Source organism: Stenella coeruleoalba (genome assembly GCF_951394435.1).
Source record: "Stenella coeruleoalba genome assembly, chromosome: 6".
Taxonomy (NCBI): Eukaryota; Metazoa; Chordata; class Mammalia; order Artiodactyla; family Delphinidae; genus Stenella; species Stenella coeruleoalba.
In genome coordinates this window covers 112,055,877-112,068,860 of record NC_137151.1, presented here as the reverse complement: position 1 = coordinate 112,068,860, position 12,984 = coordinate 112,055,877, and positions in this window count along the sequence as shown.

Here is a 12,984-nt window from a genome sequence, read left to right as displayed (position 1 = left end):
GTTCTTTACCCTTGTGATCACGTGGCTGACTGGGAGATGCGGCTGCCCCTTCCAAGCATCATGAGAGAGTATCGTACTGCATATCACTAGCCCTGGAAAAGAGCAAGATTCAGAATTCCAAGTACAGTAATTTCTGCTGAACGTGTATCACTTTCGCATCATCGTAAAGTTGGTAGGTCGAACCATCGTAGGCCGGGGCTGTCTGTTGTACTCTCTAGAACCACACATTGGAACCTGAAGAGAAGCAGAAGAGATGCTTGACATCACTGGCAAACTAGACATCATTATGTAAGAAGCTCTTGTGTTCATGCTGAAAGGTAGATTTCACAAGCTATTTGACTTGTCTCTTACCTGAGCTTCTCCCACTCCATTTCCTTTGCATTGTCTGTCTTTGCTGTCAGGGGCAGGACAACACAGACAGTCTCACTGCCTCAGGTTTTGTTTCAAAGTCATTGGGTAAGAAATGGGTAGAAGCATTTCTTTGGGGCTTGAATGGTATTAGCTGTGAGAGTGGATGTTTAAATTTACAGACTGTACTGGGTCAGCACTGAGCACCGGACCCCAGTGGGAGAGGAGCCCCTGTGTGTGCTCATTTCATGTGTATTTGTGATACTTGTTGCCTTCTAATATGCAGGGACCAAGGCAGCGCTCTTCATGTCTGTACCTAAAAGTAGTCCTGTCTCCGGGAGCAGGCAGTGTTTTCAAACCTCACAGTTTTGAGTCATGACCTTCATGATTTTTGCCATTGCTTTGTACCACCTGTTCTGTTATCTACTACATTAGTTTTCTATCGCTGAGTAACCAATTACCACAAACTTAGGGGGCTCAGCTTAGCTGAATTCTCTGCTCAGGGTCTCACAAGGTTGAAATCAGGGTGTCACAGGTATCCCTGTCTCATCTGGAGGTTGGTGAACTCTTCCAAGCTCATTCAGGTCATTGGAAGAATTCACTTTCTGTGATTGTAGAACTGAGGTCCCCACTTTCTTGCTGGCTATCAATGACATGCGTTTTCAGCTTCTAGAGGCTGTTGTTCCCTGTTACATGGCCCTTTGCACAACACAGCAGTTTCCTTCTTCAAGGCCAAGAAGAGAGTCCTCCTCATCTACTGTGACACTGTAGATATTATATAACATAATGTAGTCATGGGAGTGACGATACCATCATTTTCACAGTTTCCTCCCATACTCAAGAGGATAGAATTATACAGGGCATATCCTCCAGTGGGTGGGAATCTTGGAGGTCATCAGAAGTCTGCCTACCACATTTTTTTTTTTTGTCTACCACATTTATTTAACATTTTTTCTTTAAGTCAACTCACTTTTTAAACTTAAATAGATTTGTAAAAGTTTATATCAAGTATTTAATGTGCTAGGTTTGTGTATATGTGTGTTTATATATTTCTTTCTCTCTCTGTATATTCACATACACTAGCATAAATGTATAACCAAAAACTAAAGTGTTTAGCAATATATCCCTTAAAATTATCCTATTTCCTTAAGGCTTATGTACCACATTGGGAAACAGTGCCCCTTGGTACAGCACTAAACAACCACTTGTTGAATGTATGATAATTAAAATAGTTATAGATTGGAGGGCTTTGGTTTCAGTGAAACCAAATATATATATTTACATTTCTACAACTATGTAAATGTTATTTATCTCTAAGATTATATAAACTGTGTGTATCGATACTCATTAAAATATACCTTTTTTTTTTTTTTTTTTTACTGTGAAAGAGAGTGTGACTTGAAGGTAACTTGGTACCCATTGATACATGGAATGTTCTATCCTTTAAACTTGGGACTAAATTGAAAAAAGTCTAGTAGACCATGTATTCCCTTATGTGTTTTCAGTATTTGCTGTAGTGCCATTAATTTCAAAAAGGCGTAAACCAATTAAATTCCACGTTACCATAGAGAAACAGAGATGAGAAAGAAATGTCCATGTGTTTCTCCTGAAGAGAAAGGAAAACTTTAGTGATGACAGGCATATCTCTGAAGACTTGACTAATCTCTTGTATAATCTTTGCAGCACTGAAGCACTTCCTATCACAAGGAATAATCTATTGGTCTGATTATTTTCATAATCCAATCTTTAGTCACTGCCCAAGCACATTTGGCTTCACATAGAATCAGCAGAAACCTATGCTGGGGTATGTACAGACAATACACATACATACATGTGAAAGAAGTCACATGTCTCTGTTTGGACTGCTCTGTAGATCTATTGTAGTCTTGTAACTCACTTATCTGACAGTTGACAGGAGAACCACTTATTTTTAGTTTCAAGTGTTTGTGTGGTTTTGCCCATTGCTCTACAACAAGCCAGGTGATGACCGTTGGTAGTAGGGGGAGTTCTCCATCTCAGACTCATCTGTTGTAGCTTTCTTGGCTCTGAAAGTTTTTCTACCCAGATATAAATCCTCTTGGCAATGTGTTTTCACTGCTTTTCCACTTAGAGGGTCGCCCTTGACATAAACTCATTACTGCTTGTACACACAAAGGAAATGATAGGAAGGTTGTCAATATATCCTAGGGCTAAGGGATCTGAAGCCACATTTGAGAGTGACTGTCCGTCTGGTGATCTGTTCCCTGTGAATTCGTATAACTAACCCTTCCAATATGCAAAAATCTCCACTTTTTCTGAATTTATAGAGTGTATACTGCCTGAAACGCTTTTTTAGAGATGTTGGCCTTTCTTTAGTACTTAACTGTTTCCTACAATCATTTCTTATTACTGCATATGGATTTTTAGTTTGTAGAATGAAGTGACTATTTCTTGAATTTCTTTCCTCTTTTCTCAGTTCCCAGAAAAGAACAGATCTCGAAATACTTTTTGAGTAAATAGTTTCTCTTAGTAGCCAGTAGATGGTTATGGTAGGAAGAGAAAGCAGTTTCAAACAAATGTAGCTTCCTAAATAAAACTTTGAAAATGGCTAATTTTAAAAGGAAGTCTTGCAACAAGGATATATTTGATAGCACAGGGAAATATAGCCATTTTTTGGTAATAATGTTAAATTGAGTATAATCTATAAAAATATTGAATCACTGTGTTGTACACCTGAAACTAATAGAGCGTTGTAGATCAACTACAGTTCAATTAATTAATTAACAGGTAAAATAATAAAAGGAAGTCTACCTTCTTTGACCATTGTTTTAATGTTTTTAATCTTCAAATTTACCACATTTTAGTGTATATATGTATATGTGTATATATATATATTAATATGTAATTAACTATATATACGCTATACTATGTATACTAAAATGCTGTGAATTTAATCAGTAAATACATATATACTATCTATATAGTATATGTATCATATAGTATATATAGCACATATTATATATAGTGTATATAGCATATAATATATCACACATATATGTTATATATTATATACTATTATACATAATATACATATTATACATAATAAATGTATTAATATAAATATATTAAGTTATTTACAAGGTCCTGGCATCAGGCACATTATCCTTCATTATCCTTCAGCCTTACAACTCTTCTGTATAGTAAATATTATTACCCATTGTATCAATTAGAATGTTTTTGGCAGCGAGTAAGAAAAGTGTAATCAAACTGGCTTTGACAATATGTAAGTGTAGTCTCCCAAAGGGCAGGCTCAGGACACAATATAAACTTTGGCTCAGGGATATTATCGAGTACACAGGGACTTGATAGCCAGCACCTCTCCATCTTCTGCACTCCGTCAGCTTTGCCCTCACCTCGGGCCGGCTTCCCTCAGGGGTACAGGATGGCTGCCACAGTTCCAGACATCACATTCAGATGACAAAGCCCAGAAGAGAAGAGACAGTGACTTGCTATGTGCCTCCTGACCGATATCCCTCAGTCTCATTGACCAGCATTCTGTCACGTGCCTATGTCTAAAGAAAACCCTGGAGAAAGGAATGTTATTATCACCATGATTTAAACAAATTAGGTACCATAGCAAGAGCTAGGGTGGGGTCACTTTCTTTTGACCCCCTCTGGAAAGGGGAAGATAAGTGAACAAAACAATATATCTAATGGAGAAGGAAGAAAGGCAAGACTACCAAGGGTATCTGCCACGGCCATTTTGTTAAACAAGAAAAGGTAGACAAAAAGGCTGAGGTAATTTTGTTCAAGGTCACAAGGCTAATATGTAGGATCAAAATCCAGGATGCAAAACTACCAGCACATATCTTAGAGATCATATGGTTTGGCCTCCTCAGTTTTCAACTCAGGATCCTGCAGGCCACTAAGTTTAATCACTTGCTTGATAGCACAGAGATCTAACACCACAGATGGGAACAAAACTCAATTCAGCTACATCCCCAGTGCTGAATTCATTCCATTCCTGCACAATGGTTCCTTTCGTGCTAATTCATATCTAGCTTATGGAGATACACAGAAATGAAAAGCACCTAAAACAGTACCCAGCATATAGCAGGTTCTAATATTTCTTTGTTGATTGAATATTTCCCAGGTTACATGAATCTAGAGAACTCCTGTGAGTTCCAAAATACTTCCTATACTTGCAGTCCTATGGTCTATATATTTCCCCAATTCTCTCCCCATTCTGTTGTCATTTTGAGACCATTAGTACATATGGTTTAGCCAAGGGAAAAAGGAAACAGCATGCCTTGTGTGGGGAAGCACTTTATAAAGATGATATCTGAGTAATACGGACATCAATTATTGTTCAAAGCATTATGCAAAGTCAATTAAAGGGAGCACCACAATGGTAGTTTTTCTAAGCTTTCACCTGTGTCAGCCTGAAAACAGTTGAGAAGTGCTGTGTTAAGCTAATATTTCTCTGCCCAATCCTTTTCAGAATAAAAATACAGTAGCTATTAACCCATCAAAAAGTTGTTTATGAAAATAAATAACAGCAAGATATCACCTGTTTCCCATTAATAATAGGAGTTTAATAATTGTAGAAATATTTTGGTAAAATTACTTGAGACTTCTATATCAAAATAAATATGTTTTATTCTCTTCATATTTCATGACATTCTACAAATCCATTATTCTCTTGGGCTTTTGTTCTCTGGATTTGTATGGCATCTTAATACCTTTATCCGACATACCAATTTTTTTAAAGTGAGCTGTTTTTACTGAAGTGTGACGTAAATACATACAGAAAGGGGTACAAATCATTGTGTATAGCTCAGTGAATTTTACACCGTGAACATATGCATAACCACCACCCAGACCGTTATGTGTAGGCTACAACAGTCTCCTGAACGCTACTTCCCAGTCACTCATTTGCTGCTCTGGTCAAAGGTAATCAGTATTCCCACATCTACCACCATAAATTATTTTTAACTGTTTCTGAGCTTTGTCTATATGGAATCATGCCGTAAGTGCTTTTGGGGGTCTGGGTTCTTTTGCTCAATATTATGTTTGTAAGCTCTTTCCATGTTGTTGTATTTCATAGTAGTTCGTATATTTGTATTGGTTTCACAGTGTCCCATTGTATGGAAGCCATGGAGGTATGACCCTCAGCCTTGAGGAGTGCAGTTAGCTGACCGCCTCCAGCCACAGTGCCTTTGGGATTGGGCTGCAGCATTCAAACCTAGGACATGCTATCCATGAGCAGTACCCAGTCACTGACTAAGCAAGGCAGGAGGCGGCTGGCATTAAGTCTGGAGGATTTCTGCTCAGTGTGGGACTCTTGCGTGGGCATTTTTTGCATGGGAGCTCCCCACTGAACTGGCTGAGACATTCTTAGAGCCACACCGTAGTCTGAAGCTCCTCCCTTCCCAATCTTCCTTCTTCCTTGATTCTACAAGTGTTAGACCTGTATTGCCTTCCAAAGATACCATGCCTACTCCTGCTTCTTCTACTTCACAGGCATTACTCTCAGTAAATATCTTGCACTTCTAACACTGTTTGCTTCCCGGAGGATGTGAACTGACACACTATACAGTTATTATACCACAATTTATTTATCCATTCTGTTGTTGATAAATGTGTTTGTTATTTGCAGCTTTGGAGCACTATGAATAGTGCTATTGTAAATATTCTTGCAAGTGTATTTTGGTGCACATTTATATGCATATCAGTTGAATCAGTGTGGAATTGCTGGCCACGAGTTATGTATAGTTTTAGCTTTAGTAGGTCTTGTCAGAGTTTAAACAAATGATCGTACTAGTCTACTTTGTCACCAGTTGGATATAAAATTCCAAGTGTTCCACAAACCTTCCCACACATGGTACTGCCAGTTTTAAATTTTTTGCTGCTTAGATTCTCTGTCTTATGATGCTGAACATATTTTAATATATGTTTATTTGTCATTTGTCTATTCTTTTATGTGAAGTGCCTATTCATATGTGACCATTTTTCTATATTACTCATCTATAGTATTTCTTATTTACTTGTAGGGGTTCTTTACATATTCTGGAGATGACTCCCGAATATCTTTTCCTACTCTGTGCATACTTTTGTACATTCTTAATGATGATTTTGATACATGGAAGTCCTTAGTTTTAGTGTAATTTATCAAATTTTTTTGTTGTTTGCGGTACGCGGGCCTCTCACCGTTGTGGCCTCTCCCGTTGTGGAGCACAGGCTCCGGATGCGCAGGCCCAGCGGCCACGGCTCACGGGCCCAGCTGCTCTGCGGCGTGTGGGATCCTCCCAGACCGGGGCACGAACCCGTGTCCCCTGCATCGGCAGGCGGACTCTCAACCACTGCGCCACCAGGGAAGCCCTAACTTATCAATTTTTAAAATCTTTTTTTATAGCTTTTTTGACCATTTGAGAAATATTTGCTTTTCTAAAGGTCATGAAAATAGTTGCTATATTTTCTTCTAGAAGAAACTTTTACTTTCACATTTAATTTTACTTTCTACATTCATGTTTATAATCCACCTGGAGTTGATTTTTGTGTATAATGCATAGTAGGAATCATGATTAATTTTTTAAATATATGGATACCCATTTGACTCAACATAATTTATTAGAAAGATCACCTTAATCTTCACTGCACTGCACTGTAAACTTTGTCATAAATCATATGGTCTATTTCTTTAGTTTTTATTTTGTTTCACTGATCTACTTGTATGTCCTTGAATCAACACTATACTCGCTTATTTACTTAACTTTATGATAAATCTAGCTATCTGGTGATTCATTGTGCCAAATTTCTCTTTTTACCTCAAGATTGTCTTGGCTATTCTAGCATTTTCATATGAAGTTTATAATCAGATTATCAAGTTATGCAAATATACTGTTGGAATTTTGATTGAGATTTACTGATCCACAGATCAATGTGAAGAAACTGTCTTAACACATCAATATTGAGTTCTCTAATCCAAGTGCATGGTATATCCTCCATTACTTTAGATACTCTTTAAGTAATTTCAGTAATGATTTCTTATTTATAGGTTTTATTTGTTTTATTCTAGTGATTATTTTTGATAATATTATAAAGTTTCATTTTCACATTTTGTATTCTAATTATTTTGTTTTTGGTGTATAGAAATGAACTTAATTTTGTGTATTAACCTGATAGGCAACAGTTTTGCTAAATTCACTTATTAAGTTCAGAGGTTCTTTATGATGTTCTATGTACACATTTGTATTATCTGCAAAAAAAATGAAAGATTTAATGTTTTCTTTCAAATCTTTATACCTTATTTTTTTCTTATTATATGGCATTGGCTAAGACCTTCTTTACAATGTTGAATAACAATGTAATGGCGAGCATCTTTGTTTCATTCTTTACCTTAGAAATGGCAAAGAGGGTTTTTAATGTCTCACCATTAGCTGTTGTTTCTTGAGGAGATATTCTCTGCTGAATTAAAAAATTTCCTGTTTCTTATTTACCAAAAGCTTTGTTTTTACCAAAAATATGTATTGAATTTTATCCACTGTGTCCCTGCATCTACTGAAAAGTTTTCCCCTTTTATATTGGTAATATTGTGAATTACATTGATTTTCAAATTTTTACTCATCCTTAAAAAAAACTCATCCTGCAACAAATCTCACTTGGTAATAATGTTTTATCCTGATTATATTTTTACTGAGTACAGTTGGCTAATATTTGTTTAAAATTACTTATGCCCAAATTCACAAGAGAAATTGGCATGTAATTTTCTTCTCTTGTGATGTCCTTGTCAAGTTTTGGCATCAAGGTTAATCTTACCTTGTAGAAAAATTGTGAAAATTAAAAAAAATATCTTTTCTATCTCTAGAAGAAAGACTTTATTTAATATTGGCATTATTTTCTCTTTAGATATTTGAGAAATTTTACCAGCAAAGCCATCAAGACCTCTGGTTTTCTTTCCAGGTGAATTTTGAAATTATCAAATAAATTTACTTAACTAATATAGGCTATTCAAACTTTTAGTTTCTGTGTGTCAGTTTTACTAAGTAAAAATTGTCAAAGATACTCACATTTTATTTAAGACTTCAAATTTACTGGCATAAATACCCTCTTAATGTCTTTTAAATTTCCATAAGATCTATAATGATGTTCCCTTTTACTATCCTGATATTACTTGTGTCTTCTTTCTTTTTTTTCTTGCTATATATTTCTGGTGATTTATTAATTGTATATATATATATATATATATATATATATATTTTTTTTTTTTTTTTTTTTTTTTTTTTTTGCTGTACGCGGGCCTTTCACTGTTGTGGCCTCTCCGGTTGCGGAGCGCAGGCTCCGGACACGCAGGCTCAACAGCCATGGCTCACAGGCCCAGCCGCTCTGCGGCGTGTGGGATCTTCCTGGACCAGGGCACGAACCCGTGTCCCCTACATTGGCAGGCGGACTCTCAACCACTGCGCCACCAGGGAAGCCCTGTATTAATATTTTGGAAAAACTCTTCTCTATTTTTTTCCTGTTGTATGTTTGCTGTCTATTTAATTGATTTCTGCTCTTATCTTCCCTCGTTCTTTGAGATTAATTATACCTTTGCCTTGAGAGGTATATATACATGTATACCTCCAGAAAGGATTTATTTTATTTCTTGTAGGAAGTCAGCATATGTGTAAATTATCTTGATCCAATTAGGTATTGAGATACTTCAAGGCTGAGATTCAAATTTTGTGAAGAGTTTTCTATTTTCAGTTTTCTCTAATTTCTAGGATGTTGCTATTCAGGAATTTTAACTAAAAACCTGGAATGTTAACCAGAGCCCGTTCTCCTTGGCAGTCCCCAAATGCCAAATTTTTTCTCCCTAGCTTCGTGGGGCAGCTGAAAGCTCCTCTTAGCTTTTTTTTTTTTTTTAATTAATAAGTGACAGTTTAAAGAAGTTTTAGGTACTGTTAGACTTCTTTCTCTGAGACTCTCTTTTCTTTGATATCTCTGCTCTTAAGCCTTAGATACCTTTGTTGTCTTCTGAAGCCTTAAGTGTCTGCTGTTTTAGTTTATATCATATGCAGCTTTTATGTTTTTTTCTTAGAGAGAGATTTTATCTGATAGAAGCTAGTCCTCCAGCCATGTCAACTTTGTAGAACCACTAATATAATTGCTTCCATCTGAGTTATTTTTTTAACATATAAAGAACACAGAGTTGTTAGATTTGAGAAGAACTTCACTCATGGTGAGTGCATCTTTTACCCCAGTAGAGACCATCTACGTATTCATTCATTCATTTCTTCATTCCTCAACAAATATTTATTGAATATACTTAATATGCTTAGGTGAAATGTAAAATTTGCTAGACTCTGGGCAAACAGAAATAAATTTAGCAATGGTAACTGGATTTGAGGAGAATCCAGACTAGGTAGACTGCATGAGTGAAAAGATTAGAAAGTAGAAAGATATCAAGTTTTGGATTCAGATGGATTAGGATTATTTATTAGCGGTGATCTTGAACAGGTTATTCAGATATTTCCGAGCTTTAGCTGGGGAAAATATTGAGTGTTATAAGATTAGACAAAAAGTATGTGATATGCCTATCACTATGCCTGCAATATAGTAAGACATAAATAATTTGTATATCTTATTGTTTTTCCAAGTGAAGAGATATAAAGTGTAAAATAGGGAGGATAAGGGAAGATTTTATTGAGGTTAAAATATACAAGGAATACAGGAGATCACCATCTAAAGTATGTGGTAATGGTTGGGCTACTGTGTGTGTGTGAGTCAAGAGTCAAAATGGGTTTTTGGGAGCTGGGAAGAAGGAAGCCATTGACATAGAGGAAATTGTAGATCTTTCTTTCCTTTATATCACAAATTGAGCATTTTTAATGTGCCTGGTACAGTTTCATGAGAATGCAGTTATGAATAAGACAGACATGGTAGATTGACTCACTTGTATTGGGTTGGCCAAAAAGTTCGTTCAGGTTTTTATAAGATGTTAAGGAAAAACCCGGACAAACTTTTTGGCCAAGCCAATACAAAGCTTACTGATAATCAAGGATACAGACAAGAAAGCAGGCGATTACAAATAGTATGGTACTATATATCTTTGGGGGCAATAGCTTATCCCACAGCCATTGCTCTTCTCTAAAATGGGCCTCTGTTAGATGCCTAACTTAAATAGAGTCAATAGGAATGTGGCAGAAATTTGGGATTGTCATTCAGGGACATTTAGTTTTCCTCGTGTTGGCTAAAGCCACGGCCTGCCATATTCTTCCATATGGCTATAGAGCAGATAAAGTTGGTTTGCAGAAACCAACAGGAAGGGAATAGATATACAGAGCATAGCAAAAAATATCAAGGAGAAAAAATTCTATCAACTTTCAATTTCTGGCTCTAGTCCTTACCTACGGTCTGATTTCAATCTCGCCCTTAGATTACATAAGATAACAGACATCTCTATATTGCTTATCTTCCTTCAAGTTGACTTCCATATCTCGCAACCAAAAGTCTTAATAGATCTATGATAGATGCTAAGATAGAGGGTATATATTTGCCAGAGAATCACATATGATGGGCGTGTAATGCCACTTAATTGGTAGGTCAAGGAAGGATCTCGGAAGAAGCGATGTCTAAGCTGAGATCAGAAAAATCAGCAGGAGTTCAGGTGAAGAGCAGAAACAGAGTGTTCTGAGCAGAAGGAAAGGCATCTGTGAACTGAATAGGAGAGTGGGTGGTACATGAGTAACTACGTAAGTTCCTTCTACTGTAGCACAGGGTTGGGAGGCTGGGAAGGACAGGTGAACACTTCAGGTCGTCCAGGCTTAGTTGGTAGGGATGAATGTGATGTGTATCTCCCATCCTCTTAGTTGCACGTGGACAGATTTCCCTACAGTCTAGGTCTGTTACCCCATCCCTACTTACTTCTCAGAGGAAAACCAAGGTATCTGGAGCCATTGATTGGATAGATGCTCTAGATTAAGGACTGGGCATTTGGTCTCATTCCTTTCTTCTCTGTCTTCCTTTCTAACTGGCTTTTCAGAAAATACAGTTTGTGACAATCGGAGGGTGGGTGACCATTCCCAAGATAGCTAACGTTCATGGAATGGGAAATCCAAACACAGTAAATTGGTTAAGATGTTGATAAAGGATTCTGTAGGGTCTACGATGTCATGTAGCATTGATTTATTCTAGGGACTGTTATGCCAAATCAGAGAAGTGAGTTAAAAATTAGCAGTGAAACCCTCTGGTTTTATTTGAGTAAAATCTTCTCTTTGGTGTTTTTTTTAGCCTCTTTATAAACAACTTGAGTTATTTGGAGATATGTGTTACTAAACACTTCATTTTTGTAATTGACACTTCTCTTAGGCTGGTATTAAAGAGTGTGACTTTTTAATTTTAGTAATTTTGGATGCAGGAGAAAGCAGTGCTGCATGATACATGCCATTTCCCTCAGGCTCCACAGCCACACTCTTTCTGGAACAAGACCGCAGGGTCGTTGAGTTCCCATTTCTTCCTCCTCTTCTAACAAGAGACATCATATTTCTCTGTCAGTTCCAGACCTTCCCCTTCATGCTGCTTAATCAGAGGCAGGATAAGACTGTTCTGGTGTGTTTCCATTTTATCTTGGAACTCTGCGTATTGGAGCAGACTCAAGCCCAGATAATCCATCAGTCATTACAGATGGCCTTATTGTTTACCACAGGCTAACGCCCATTTATCTGGAGCAGTCACCTTCTCTCCAGTCAACATCTAATATCAAGTGACAGCTAGCCTGAGAAGGATTTGGAAGATGATAAATTAAATGGAAAAATCAATGACGACGGGGAACAAGGAATCTTTGTAATCATAGCAGGTGCATGGGAATGCTCAAAGGTATATTCAAAACATCCCAAACATGTGAGAATAGGAGACTATGGAAACGTGTGTGTTTGGGGAGTGATAGTGGTGGTATTAGGCTGCCTTACCAGACAAAAATTTTAAGTGCTTACTATATAATGGGCACTGGGTTTAGATCATCTTGTTTCATGTAGGTATACTGATGACCTAGATGCTACCACTGGCTCCACTTAATAGAGAAGTAATTCATTGAGGGTCCCACAGAATAGCAAATGGCAGGGGACGACTGTGAGCCCTAGGCTGTATGATTTCAGGGTGCATGTCTTTTTTTTTGGTCACGCCGCGTGGCTCGCAGGATCTCAGTTTCCCGACCAGGGATTGAACACAGCCCTGGAAGTGAAAGAGCCAAGTCCTAACCACTGGACCACCAAGGAATTTCTATCAGGGTGCATGTCTTTAATGATATACTGCTACATCCTCAGAGGCTGACCACTTTGTCTAAAGGAAAAAGTCCCTTCACAGCTTGACCTTTGACCTCTTGTTTATTCGAGCTCGAGGCACATTTCTACCTTGCGACTTTCTCAATGTCCTGCCTGGTCCCACGTACTACCTTATTATTCCCCAGCACGATCCGGAAGCCAGATATTACTACGCAGCATCCGCAGCTATGAGCGCTTGTACCCAGGGAGGCAAGCCGGCAGAGCGCCTAGACTTTGTTCTGTGTGATTAACCTACCACTGCTGCTCGTTACACTTCCGTTGCTTAGGAAAACAGTGTTAACATTACCCACATTTGTTCTTGGCGCCTGACCCCAAGCAGCCTGGCACCCCCCCC